Here is a 13,473-nt window from a genome sequence, read left to right as displayed (position 1 = left end):
TGCGGCGGTGGAATTAGGTTTTTTGCTCCTGTTCTGATCGTCTTGGGGTACGAGGGTATATATAGGAGGAAGGAGTACGTCAGTGGAGCACCGAGGGGCCCACGAGGCAGGGGGCGCGCCCTGTAGGGGGGGCGCGCCCCCTACCCTCGTGACCGCCCCCGGTACTTCTTGGAGTAGGGTCCAAGTCTCCTGGGTCTTATCCGAGAAGAAAATCACGTTCCAAAAAGGATTTTTCTGTTTGGACTCCGTTTGATATTCTGTTTCTTCGAAACACTGAAAGAGGAAAAAAACAGTAATTCTGGGCTGGGCCTTCGGTTAATGGGTTAGTCCCAAAAATAATATAAAAGTGGAAAATAAAGCCCAATATAGTCCAAAACAGTAGATAATATAGCATGGAGCAGTCAAAAATTATAGATACGTTGGAGACGTATCAGGCATCCCCAAGCTTAATTCCTGCTCGTCCTCGAGGAGGTAAATGATAAAAAGAGAATTTTTGATGCGGAGTGCTACTTGGCATAATTTCAATGCAAAATTTCTTAATTGTGGTATGAATATTCAGATTAGAGAGATTCAAGTCAAAAGTTCATATTGACATAAAGAATAATAACACTTCAAGCAAACTAACAAATCAATTATGTTTTCTCAAAGTAACATGGCCAAAGAAAGTTCATCCCTACAAAATCATATAGTTTAGTCATGCTCCATTTTCGTCACACAAGAATGCTCTCATCATGCACAACCCCAATGACAAGCCAAGCAATTGTTTCATACCTTAATAATTTCAAACTCATAAACTTTCACGCAATACATGAGCGTGAGCCATGGATATAGCACTATGGGTGGAATAGAATATAATGATGGGGGTTGTGTGGAGAAGACAAAAAAGGAGAAGTCTCACATCAACGAGGCTAATCAATGGGCTAGGGAGATGCCCATCGATTGATGTTAATGCGAGGAGTAGGGATTGCCATGCAACGGATGCACTAGAGCTATAAATGTATGAAAGCTCAACAAATGAAAACTAAGTGGGTGTGCATCCAACTTTCTTGCTCATGAAGACCTAGGGCACTTGAGGAGGCCCATTGTAGGAATATACAAGCCAAGTTCTATAATGAAAAATTCCCACTAGTATATGAAATTGATAACTCAAGAGACTCTCTATATGAAGAACATGGTGCTACTTTGAAGCACAATATATGAGACTCGCTATATCATGGTGCTACTTTGAAGCACAAGTGTGGAAAACAAGATAGTAACATTGCCCCTTTTTTTGGGGCCTTCTTTTTTTGGCCTTTCTTTTTTTTGGGACAATGCTCTATTGAATGATGATCATCACGCTTCTATTTATTTACAACTCAATGATTACAACTCGATACTAGAACAAAGTATGACTCTCTATGAATGCCTCCGGCGATGTACCGGGATATGCAATGAATCAAGAGTGACAAGTATGAAAAATTATGAACGGTGGCTTTGCCACAAATACTATGTCAACTACATGATCATGCTAAGCAATATGACAATGATGAATGTGTCATGATAAATTGGATGGTGGAAAGTTGCATGGCAATATATCTCGGAATGGCTATGGAAATGCCATAATAGGTAGGTATGGTGGCTGTTTTGAGGAAGATGTAAGGAGGTTTATGTGTGAAAGAGCGTATCATATCACGGGGTTTGGATGCACCGGTGAAGTTTGCACCAACTCTCAATGTGATAAAGGGCAATGCACAGTACCGTAGAGGCTAGCAATGATGGAAGGGCGAGAGTGCGTATAATCCATGGACTCAACATTAGTCATAAAGAACTCATATACTTATTGCAAAAATCTACAAGCCATAAAAAATCAAAGTATTACGCGCATGCTCCTAGGGTAATGGATTGGTAGGAAAAGACCATCGCTCGTCCCCGACCACCACTCATAAGGAGGACAATCAAATAACACCTCATGTTTCAAATTTGTTGCATAATGTTAACCATACGTGCATGCTACGGGACTTGCAAACTTTAATCAAGCACTTCTCAAATTCACAATTACTCTACTAGCATGACTTTGATATTACTACCTCCATATCTCAAAACAATTATCAATCATCCAACTTTTCTTAGTATTCAACGCACTCAAAAGAAAGTTTCACAAATCTTGAATACCAAGCAGGTTATTATTAAGCAAATTACCATGCTATTACGACTCTCAAAATAATTTAAGTGAAGCATGAGAGATCATAGTTTCTTTAAAAAAACACCACCGTGCTCTAAAATATCTAAGTGAAGCACATAGAGCAAAATTTCAATGCTCAAAAGATATAAGTGAAGCACATAGAGCAAAACTACATAGCTCAAAAGATATAAGTGAAGCACATAGAGCATTCTATCAAATTTTAATTCATAGATGACTCTCTCAAAAGGTGTGTACAACAAGGATGATTGTGGCACACTAAAAAACAAAGACACAAATAATACAAGACGCTCCAAGCAAAACACATATCATGTTGGTGAATAAAAATATAGCTCCAAGTAAATTACCGATGGAAGAGGGGATGCCTTCCGGGGCATCCCCAAGCTTTGACTTTTTGGTGTCCTTGGATTATCTTGGGGGTGCCATGGGCATCCCCAAGCTTAGGCTCTTGCCACTCCTTGTTCCATAATCCATCAAAAGAACTCACCCAAAACTTGAAAACTTCACAACACAAAACTCAATAGAAATCTCGTGAGCTCCGTTAGAGAAAGAAAACATAAAACCACTTCAAGGTACTGTAATGAACTCATTCTTTATTTATTTTGGTGTTAAACCTACTTTATTCCAACTTCTCTATGGATTATAAACTATTTTACTAACCATAGATTCATCAAAATAAGCAAACAACACACGAAAAACAGAATCTGTCAAAAACAGAACAGTATGTAGTAATTTGTAACTAACGCAAACTTCTGGAACTCCAAACAATCTACCAAAATTAGAAGACCTAGATAATTTTTTTATGGATCAGCAGCAATTGGAATCAGTATTTTATCACGTTCTGATGATTTTTAGTAATTCAGGCACTGAACGCAAAGTTTCTGGAAATTACAGCAAGATCAAATAAGTATCATCCAAGAAGATCCAGTAGGTCTAGCTTGGCACAAACACTAATTAAAACACAAAACCACATCCAAACAGAGGGTAGATGGGTTATTTATTACCTAACTTAAGAAAAACACAAAAAATAAAATTGGGTTGCCTCCCAAAAAGCGCTATCGTTTAACGCCCCTAGCTAGGCATAAAAGCGAGGATAGATCTGGGTGTTGCCATCTTTGGAAGGCAATCCATAAGTGGCTCTCATGATAGTTTCATATGGAAATTTTATTTTATTTCTTGGAAAGTGTTCCACGCCCTTTTTTAATTAAATTGGAATCTAATATTCCCTTCCTTCATATCAATAATCGCACCAACCGTTCTAAGGAAAAGGTCTACCAAGAATAATAGGGCAAGAAGGATTGCAATCTATATCAAGAACAATGAAATCTACAGGCACATAATTCCTATTTGCAACAATAAGAACATCGTTAATCCTTCCCATAGGTTTCTTAATAGTAGAATCCGCGAGATGTAAGTTTAAAGAGCAATCATCAAGATCGCGGAAATCTAGCAAATCACACAAAGTTTTGGGGATAGTGGAGACACTAGCACCCAAATCACAAAAAGCATAAAACTCATGATCTCTAATTTTAATTTTGATAGTTGGTTCCCACTCATCATAGAGTTTTCAAGGGATAGAGACTTTCAACTCAAGTTTTTCTTCATAGATTGCATCAAGGCATCAACAATATGTTCGGTGAAGGCTTTCTTTTGACTATAAGCATGCGGAGAATTTAGCACGGATTACAACAAGGAAATACAATCAATCAAAGAGCAACTTTCATAATTAAATTCCTGGAAATCCAATATAGTGGGTTTAGCAACATCTAAATTTTTATTTCTTTCAACCCCACTTTCATCAATTTCATCATAAAGTTCTAAATACTCCGAATTTTGGGAACGCCTTCTAGGTAAAGGAAGATCATATTCAGTTTCATCAAGATTCATATTGCAAAACAAAGATTTGATAGGGGACACATCAATAACTTTTAGATCTTCATCTTGATTTTCATAGGTATTGGAAGAACACACTTTAATAAAGGCATCTTTTGAAGCACGCATCCTAGCGGTTCTTTCCTTGCACTCATCAATGGAAATTCTCATAGCTTTGAGAGACTCATTGATATCATGCTTAGGAGGAATAGATTTAAGCTTTAAAGAATCAATATCAAGAGAAATTCTATCAACGTTCCTAGCCAAACCATCAACTTTAAGCACTTTCTCTTCAAGAAAAGCATTAAAATTCTTTTGTGAATTCATAAACTCTTTAACACTATTCTCAAATTCAGAGGGCATCTTATTATAATTTCCATAAGAGTTGTCGTAGGAATTTCCATAATTATTAGAACAATTACTAGGATATGGCCTAGGATTAAAATTCCCTCTATAAGCGTTGTTACCAAAATTATTCCTACCAACAAAATTCACATCCATAGATTCATTGTTATTCTAAATCAAGGTAGACAAAGGCATATCATTAGGATCAGAAGATACACTCTTAGTAGCAAATAATTTCATAAGTTCATCCATATTTCCACTCAAAACATTGATTTCTTCTATCGCATGCAGTTTTTTATTAGAAGATCTTTCAGTATGCCATTGAGAATAATTAACCATAATATTATCTAGGAGTTTAGTAGCATCTCCTAAAGTGATTTCCATAAAAGTGCCTCCCGCGGCCGAATCTAAAAGATTTCTAGAAGCAAAATTCAATCCGGCATACATTTTTTTGTAAAATCATCCACAAATTTAAACCATGAGTAGGGCAATTATGCATCATTAATTTCATTCTCTCCCAAGCTTGTGCAACATGTTCATGATCAAGTTTCTTAAAATTCATAATGTCGTTTCTAAGAGAGATGATCTTAGCGGGAGGAAAATACTTAGAGATAAAAAGCATCTTTGCATTTGTTCCAAGAATCAATACTATTTTTAGGCAAAGGCGAAAACCAAGCTTTAGCACGATCTCTAAGCGAAAAAGGAAATAGCTTCAATTTAACGACATCATTATCGACATCTTTTTTCTTTTGCATATCACATAAATCAATGAAGCTATTCAGATGAGTAGCGGCATCTTCACTAGGAAGGCCGGCGAATTGATCTTTCATAACAAGATTCAACAAAGCAGTATTGATTTCACAAGATTCAGTATTGGCAAGAGGAGCAATCGGAGTGCTAAGAAAATCATTATGGTTGGTATTGGTGAAGTCACACAATTTGGTAGTATCTTGAGCCATCGCGACAAACAAGCAATCCAACACACGAGCAACAAAAGGCAAGCGAGAAAAAGGCAAACGGAGAAGGAGAAGGGGAAGGAGAAAGAGAGGGTGAATAAAACGGAAAGGGTGAAGTGGGGGAGAGGAAAACAAAAGGCAAATGGCAACTAATGTAATGCGGGAGATAGGGATTGTGATGGGTACTTGGTATGTTGACTTTTTGCGTACACTCCCCGGCAACGGCGCCAGAAATTCTTCTTGCTACCTCTTGAGCTTGCGTTGGTTTTCCCCGAAGAGGAAAGGATGATGCAGCAGAGTAGCGTAAGTATTTTCCCTCAGTTTTTGAAAACCATGGTATCAATCTAGTAGGAGGCCACGCGCAAATCCCTCGTACCTACACAACACAAAGAGCTCAACGCAACCAACGCGATTAGGGTTTGTCAATCCCTTCACGGTCACTTACGGGAGTGAGATCCAATAGATAATATTTTTGGTATTGTTGATATAAAGAAGCAAAGTGAAAAGTAAAAGGCAAAGTAAAAACAAAGAAAGATTAAAGTGATGGAGATTGATATGATGAGAATAGACACGGGCGCCATAGGTTTCACTAGTGGCTTCTCTCAAGAGCATAAGTTTTCTACGGTGGGTGAACAAATTACTGTTGAGCAATTGACAGAATTGAGCATAGTTACGAGAATATCTAGGCATGATCATGTATATAGGCATCACGTCCGTGACAAGTAGATCGAAACGATTCTGCATCTACTACTATTACTCCACTCATCGACCGCTATCTAGCATGCATCTAGAGTATTAAGTTAAAAACAGAGTAACGCTTTAAGCAAGATGACATGATGTAGAGAGATAAATTAATGCAATATGAAATAAACCCCATCTTGTTATCCTCGATGGCAACGATACAATACGTGTCTTGCTGCCCCTTCTGTCACTGGGAAAGAACACTGCAAGATCGAACCCAAAGCTAAGAACTTCTCCCATGGCAAGAACTACCAATCTAATTGGCCAAACCAAACGGATAATTCGAAGAGACTTGCAAAGATAACCAATCATACATAAAAGAATTTAGAGAAGATTCAAATATTGTTGATAGATAGACTTGATCATAAACCCACAATTCATCGGTCTCAACAAACACACCGCAAAAGAAGAAGATTACATCGAATAGATCTCCACAAGAGAGGGGGAGAACATTGTATTGAGATCCAAAAAGAGAGAAGAAGCCATCTAGCTAATAACTATGGACCCGAAGGTCTGAGGTAAACTACGCACACTTCATCGGAGGGGCTATGATGATGTACAAGCCCTCCGTGATGACAGCCCTCTCCGGCGGAGTTCCGAAACAGGCCCCAAGATGGGATCTCGTGGATACAGAAAGTTGCGGCGGTGGAATTAGGTTTTTTGCTCCTATTCTGATCGTTTTGGGGTACGTGGGTATATATAGGAGGAAGGAGTACGTCGGTGGAGCACCGAGGGGCCCACGAGGCAGGGGCGTGCCCTGTAGGGGGGGCGCGCCCCCTACCCTCGTGACCGCCTCCGGTACTTCTTGGAGTAGGGTCCAAGTCTCCTGGGTCTTATCCGAGAAGAAAATCACATTCCAAAAAGGATTTTTCTTTTTGGACTCCGTTTGATATTCTGTTTCTTCGAAACACTGAAATAGGCAAAAAACAACAATTCTGGGCTGGGCTCCGGTTAATAGGTTAGTCCCAAAAATAATATAAAAGTGGAAAATAAAGCCCAATATAGTCCAAAACAGTAGATAATATAGCATGGAGAAATCAAAAATTATAGATACGTTGGAGACGTATCACCGATATGTCAACTCAGTGGGACCGATTCCATTAGGGTTAGGGCATAACGTAATCTCGGTGATACCGATTACACAAACTTGGTGGGACCGATTTTGGTAATAGGCAAACAGAGAGTTGGTCAGGCAAACTCGGTGGGACCGATTCGCTCATCTTGGTTAGACCGAAACGTTACGAAGGGGAAATAGAGAGTTTGCATTGCAATCTCGATGGGACTGATCGCTCATCTCGGTTGGACCGAAATGTTATGAAGGGAAACAGAGAGTTTGCAATCCCATCTCGGTGAGACCGAGATCCCTATCGGTGAGACCGAAGTGACTAGGGTTTCTGGCAGTAGCTATGTCAACTGAACTCGGTGGCGCCGGATAGAAGATTTTGGTGGGGCCGAGTTTGACTTTTGGTTTGGGACATATGTGGATATGAGAAAGTGGTTGAGGGATTTTTGGAGCATATCACTAAGCATTTTGAGCAAGCAACTCATTAAGCAACACCTCGCCCCCTTTTAATAGTATTGGCTTTTCTTATGGACTCAATGTGATCTTGGATCACTAAAAGTAAAATGTAGAGTCTTGTGCTTTGAGCTTGAGCCAATCTTTTGTCCTTAGGATTTTGAGGGGTCCACTTTCTAATCCATGCCATGCCAATCATTGAGCTTTTCCTGAAATATTTATCTTCAAGTAGCATTAGCTCAATGAGCTATATGTTGTTAGGAATTACCAAAACCACCCAGGGATAGTTGCACTTTCAATCTCCCCCTTTTTGGTAATTGATGACAACATATAGATCAAAGCTTCGACAAATGAATATAAGATTGAAAAACATCGTCGCTTTGAGAAGTATGTGATAAGCAAGAGGTCCCCCTAAATTTGTGCATTATTTAAAATTTGCTTTTTAATGCAAATGCACAATCGATTAGGATCATGGGTTACTCTTCCATGTCACATACATCTTGGTGGAGCGCTCAAAATGATAGAAATTAGAAGCATGCACTCATCACCAAGCAAGTGAATGATCATATATGGAATATAAAGGATAGCATTATTCAACCAAACATTAATGTAGCATATGATCAACCACATGATCACATAAGTATCTCACAAGGACATAAGGACATAAAGTATCTCACATGAGCACACAAAAAGTTCAACCAAAAGCAAGGGAGATAAAAAGCAGACACTCTCTCCCGAAGCCTATGATCTATAAATATTTCTCCCTGATACGTCTCCAACGTATCTATAATTTTTGATTGCTCCATGCTATTATATTATCTATTTTGGATGTTAATGGGCTTTATTTTACACTTTTATATCATTTTTTGGACTAATCTACTAACCGGAGGCCCAGCCCAAATTGCTATTTTTTTGCCTATTTTAGAGTTTCGCCGAAAAGGAATATCAAACGGAGTCCAAATGGAATGAAACCTTTGGGAACGTGATTTTCTCAAAAAATGTGATCTAGGAGACTTGGAGTGGGCGTCAAGAAACAACCGAGGAGGCCACGAGGCAGGGGGCGCGCCCTCCCCCCTCGTGGGCCCCTTGTTGCTCCACCGACGTACTTCTTCCTCCTATATATATCCACGTACCCCCCCCAAACATCCAGGAGCACCACGAAAACCTAATTCCACCGCCGCAACCTTCTGTACCCGAGAGATCCCATCATGGGGCCTTTTCCGGAGCTCCGCCGGAGGGGGCATTGATCACAGAGGGCCTCTACATCAACTCCATGGCCTCTCTAGTGATGTGTGAGTAGTTTACTTCAGACCTTCGGGTCCATAGCTAGGTGCTGGATGGATTCTTCTCTCTCTCTTTGGATCTCAATACAAAGTTCTCCTCGATTTTCTTGGAGAACTATTCGATGTAATCTTCTTTTGCGGTGTGTTTGTTGAGATCCGATGAATTGTGGGTTTATGATCCAGTTTATCTATGACCAATATTTGATTCTCCTCCGAATTCTTTTAAGTATGATTGGTTTATCTTTGCATGTCTCTTCCAATTATCAGTTCGGTTTGGCCTACTAGATTGATCTTTCTTGCAATGGGAGAAGTGCTTAGCTTTGGGTTCAATCTTGTGGTGTTCAATCCCAGTGACAGTAGGGGAAATGACATGTATTATATTGTTGCCATTGATGATAAAAAGATGGTGTTTATATCATATTGCATGAGTTTATCCCTGTACATCATGTCATCTTGCTTAAGGCGTTACTCTGTTCTTATGAACTTAATACTCTAGATGCATGCTGGATAGCGGTCGATGTGTCGAGTAATAGTAGTAGATGCAGAATCATTTCGGTCTACTTGTCGCGGACGTGATGCCTATATACATGATCATACCTAGATATTCTCATAACTATGCTCAATTCTATCAATTGCTCGACAGTAATTCGTTTACCCACCATAATACTTATGCTCTTGAGAGAAGCCACTAGTGAAACCTATGGCCCCCGGGTCTATCTTCCATCATATTAATCTAACAACACTTAGCTATTTCTATTGCCGTTTATTTTCTTTGCATCTTTATTTCTCTTTATCATAAAAATACCAAAAAATTATCTTATCATATCTATCAGATCTCACTCTCGTAAGTGACCGTGAAGGAATTGACAACCCCTTTATCGTGTTGGTTGCGAGTTTCTTATTTGTTTGTGTAGGTGCCTGGGACTCAAGCGTGATCTCCTACTGGATTGATACCTTGGTTCTCAAAAACTGAGTGAAATACTTATGCTACTTTACTGCATCACCCTTTCCTCTTCAAGGGAAAACCAACGCAGTGCTCAAGAGGTAGCAAGAAGGATTTCTGGCGCCGTTGCCTGGGAGATTCGTGGCAAGTCAAGTCAAGATTTGACTCCCAACAACGAGCCATTTCTGGCACCATTGCCGGGTAGTCTACGCACAAGTCAAGACATACCAAGTACCTATCACAAATTATTATCCCTCGCATTACATTATTTGCCATTTGCCTCTAGTTTTCCTCTCCCCCACTTCACCCTTCCCGTTTTATTCACCCTCTCTTTTCCATTCGTCGCTTTCTTGCTCGGCTTGTCGTTATGGCTAGTCCTCTATCTTCTCCATTGTCTCCCGAGAATGAATCTATGGCTAGTAAATGAGTTTATAAACCATGGAGAAGTTGGAATACAGTAGGTTTAACACCAATCTAAATCAAGAATGAGTTAATTACAGTACCTTGAAGTGGTGTTTTGTTTTCTTTCGCTAACGGATCTCACGAGATTTTCTATTTAAGTTTTGTGTTGTGAAGTTTTCAAGTTTTGGGTAAAGATTTGATGGATTATGGAACAAGGAGTGGCAAGAACCTAAGCTTGGGGATGCCCATGGCACCCCAAGGTAAAATTCAAGGACACTAGAAAGCCTATGCTTGGGGATGCCCCAGAAGGCATCCCCTCTTTCGTCTTTGTCTATCGGTGACTTTACTTGGAGCTATATTTTTATTCACCACATGATATGTGTTTTGCTTGGAGCATCTTGTATGATTTTAGTCTTTGCTTTTTAGTTTAACACAATCATCCTTGCTGTACACACCTTTTGAGAGAGACTCACATGACTTGAAATTTATTAGAATACTCTATGTGCTTCACTTATATCTTTTGAGCTATATAGTTTTTGCTCTAGTTCTTCACTTATATCTTGTAGAGCACGGTGGTGGATTTATTTTATAGAAATAATTGATCTCTCATGCTTCACTTATAATATTTTGAGAGTCCTTTAGAACAACATGGAAATTTGCTTTTAGGAATAATATAAAAAACTTTCATAGAAAGTGCATTGAATACTATGAGAAGTTTGATACTTGATAATTGTTTTGAGATATGGAGATGGTGATATTAGAGTCATGCTAGTTGAGTAATTGCGAATTTGAGAAATACTTGTGTTGAAGTTTGTGATTCCCGTAGCATGCACGTATGGTGAACCGTTATGTGATGAAGTCGGAGCATGATTTATTTATTGATTGTCTTCCTTATGAGTGGAGGTCGGGGACGATCGATGGTCTTTTCCTACCAGTCTACCCCCCTAGGATCATGCGCATAATACTTTGTTTCGATAACTAATAGATTTTTGCAATAAGTATGTGAGTTCTTTATGACTAATGTTGAGTCCATGGATTATACGCACTCCCACCCTTCCACCATTGCTAGCCTCTCTAGTATCGCGCAACTTTAGCCGGTACCTTAAACCCACCATATGCCTTCCTCAAAACAGCCACCATACCTACCTATTATGGCATTTCCATAGCCACCCGAGATATATTGCCATGCAACTTTCCACCGTTCCGTTATTATGACATGCTTCATCATTGTCATATTTCTTGCATGATCATGTAGTTGACATCGTATTTGTGGCAAAGCCACCGTTCATAATTTTTCATACATGTCACTCATGCATCATTGCACATCCCGGTACACTGCCGGAGGCATTCACATAGAGTCATATTTTGTTCTAAGTATTGAGTTGTAATTCTTGAGTTATAAGTAAATTAAAGTGTGATGATCATCATTATTAGAGCATTGTCCCAGTGAGGAAAGGACGATGGAGACTATGATTCCCCCACAAGTCGGGATGAGACTCCGGACGAAAAAAAGAGGCCAAAAAAGAGAAAAGGCCCAAATAAAAAAATGAATGAGAGAAAAAGAGAGAAGGGACAATGTTACTATCCTTTTACCACAGTTGTGCTTCAAAGTAGCACCATGATCTTCATGATAGATAGTCTCCTATGATATCACTTTCATATGCTAGTGGGAATTTTTCATTATAGAACTTGGCTTGTATATTCCAATGACGGGCTTCCTCAAAATGCCCTAGGTCTTCATGAGCAAGCGAGTTGGATGCACACCCACTTAGTTTCTTTTGTTGAGCTTTCATATACTTATAGCTCTAGTGCATCCGTTGCATGGCAATCCCTACTCACTCACATCGATATCTATTGATGTGCATCTCCATAGCCCGTTGATACGCCTAGTTGATGTGAGACTATCTTCTCCTTTTTTGTCTTCTCCACAACCACCATTCTATTCCACATATAGTGCTATATCCATGGCTCACGCTCATATATTGTGTGAAGATTGAAAAAGTTTGAGAACATCAAAAGTATGAAACAATTGCTTGGCTTTTCATCGGGGTTGTGCATGATTTAAATATTTTGTGTGGTGAAGATAGAGCATAACCAGACTATATGATTTTGTAGGGATAACTTTCTTTGGCCATGTTATTTCGAGAAGACATAATTGCTTAGTTAGTATGCTTGAAGTATTATTATTTCTATGTCAATATTAAACTTTTATCTTGAATCTTTCGGATCTGAACATTCATGCCACAATAAAGAAAAATTACATTGAGAAATATGTTAGAAAGCATTCCACATCAAAAATTCTTCTTTTATCATTTACCTACTCGAGGACGAGCAGGAATTAAGCTTGGGAATGCTTGATACGTCTCCAACGTATCTATAATTTTTGATTGCTCCATGCTATTATATTATCTATTTTGGATGTTAATGGGCTTTATACTTTTACCTCATTTTTGGGACTAACCTACTAACCGGAGGCCCGACCCAAATTGCTGTTTATTTGCCTATTTTAGAGTTTTGCCGAAAAGGAATATCAAATGGAGTCCAAACGGAATCAAACCTTCGGGAACGTGATTTTGTCAACAAACGTGATCCAGGAGACTTGGAGTGGGCGTCAAGAAACAATCGAGGAGGCCATGAGGCAGGGGGGCGCGCCCTCCACCCTCGTGGGCCCCTCGTTGCTCCACCAACGTACTTGTTCCTCCTATATATATCCACGTACCCCCCAAACATCCTAGAGCACCACGAAAACCTAATTCCATCGCCGCAACCTTCTGGACCCGAGAGATCCCATCTTGGGGCCTTTTCCGGAGCTCCGCCGGAGGGGGCATTAATCATGGAGGGCCTCTACATCAACTCCATGGCCTCTCCGGTGATGTGTGAGTAGTTTACTTCAGACCTTCGGGTCCATAGCTAGTAGCTAGATGGCTTCTTCTCTCTCTTTGGATCTCAATACAAAGTTCTCCTCGATTTTCTTGGAGACCTATTCGATGTAATCTTGTTTTGCGGTGTGTTTGTCGAGATCCGACGAATTGTGGGTTTATGATCCAGTTTATCTATGAACAATATTTGATTATCCTCTGAATTCTTTTATATATGATTGGTTTATGTTTGCAAGTCTCTTCGAATTATTAGTTCGGTTTGGCCTACTAGATTGATCTTTCTTGCAATGGGAGAAGTGCTTAGCTTTGGGTTCAATCTCGCGGTGCTCGATCCCAGTGACAGTAGGGGAAATGACA

Source organism: Triticum urartu, chromosome 3A (genome assembly GCF_056163025.1).
Source record: "Triticum urartu cultivar PI428250 chromosome 3A, HENAU_Tu73, whole genome shotgun sequence".
NCBI lineage: Eukaryota > Viridiplantae > Streptophyta > Magnoliopsida > Poales > Poaceae > Triticum > Triticum urartu.
The sequence above is the reverse complement of the archived record's forward strand: the minus strand, read 5'-3'. Positions refer to the sequence as shown.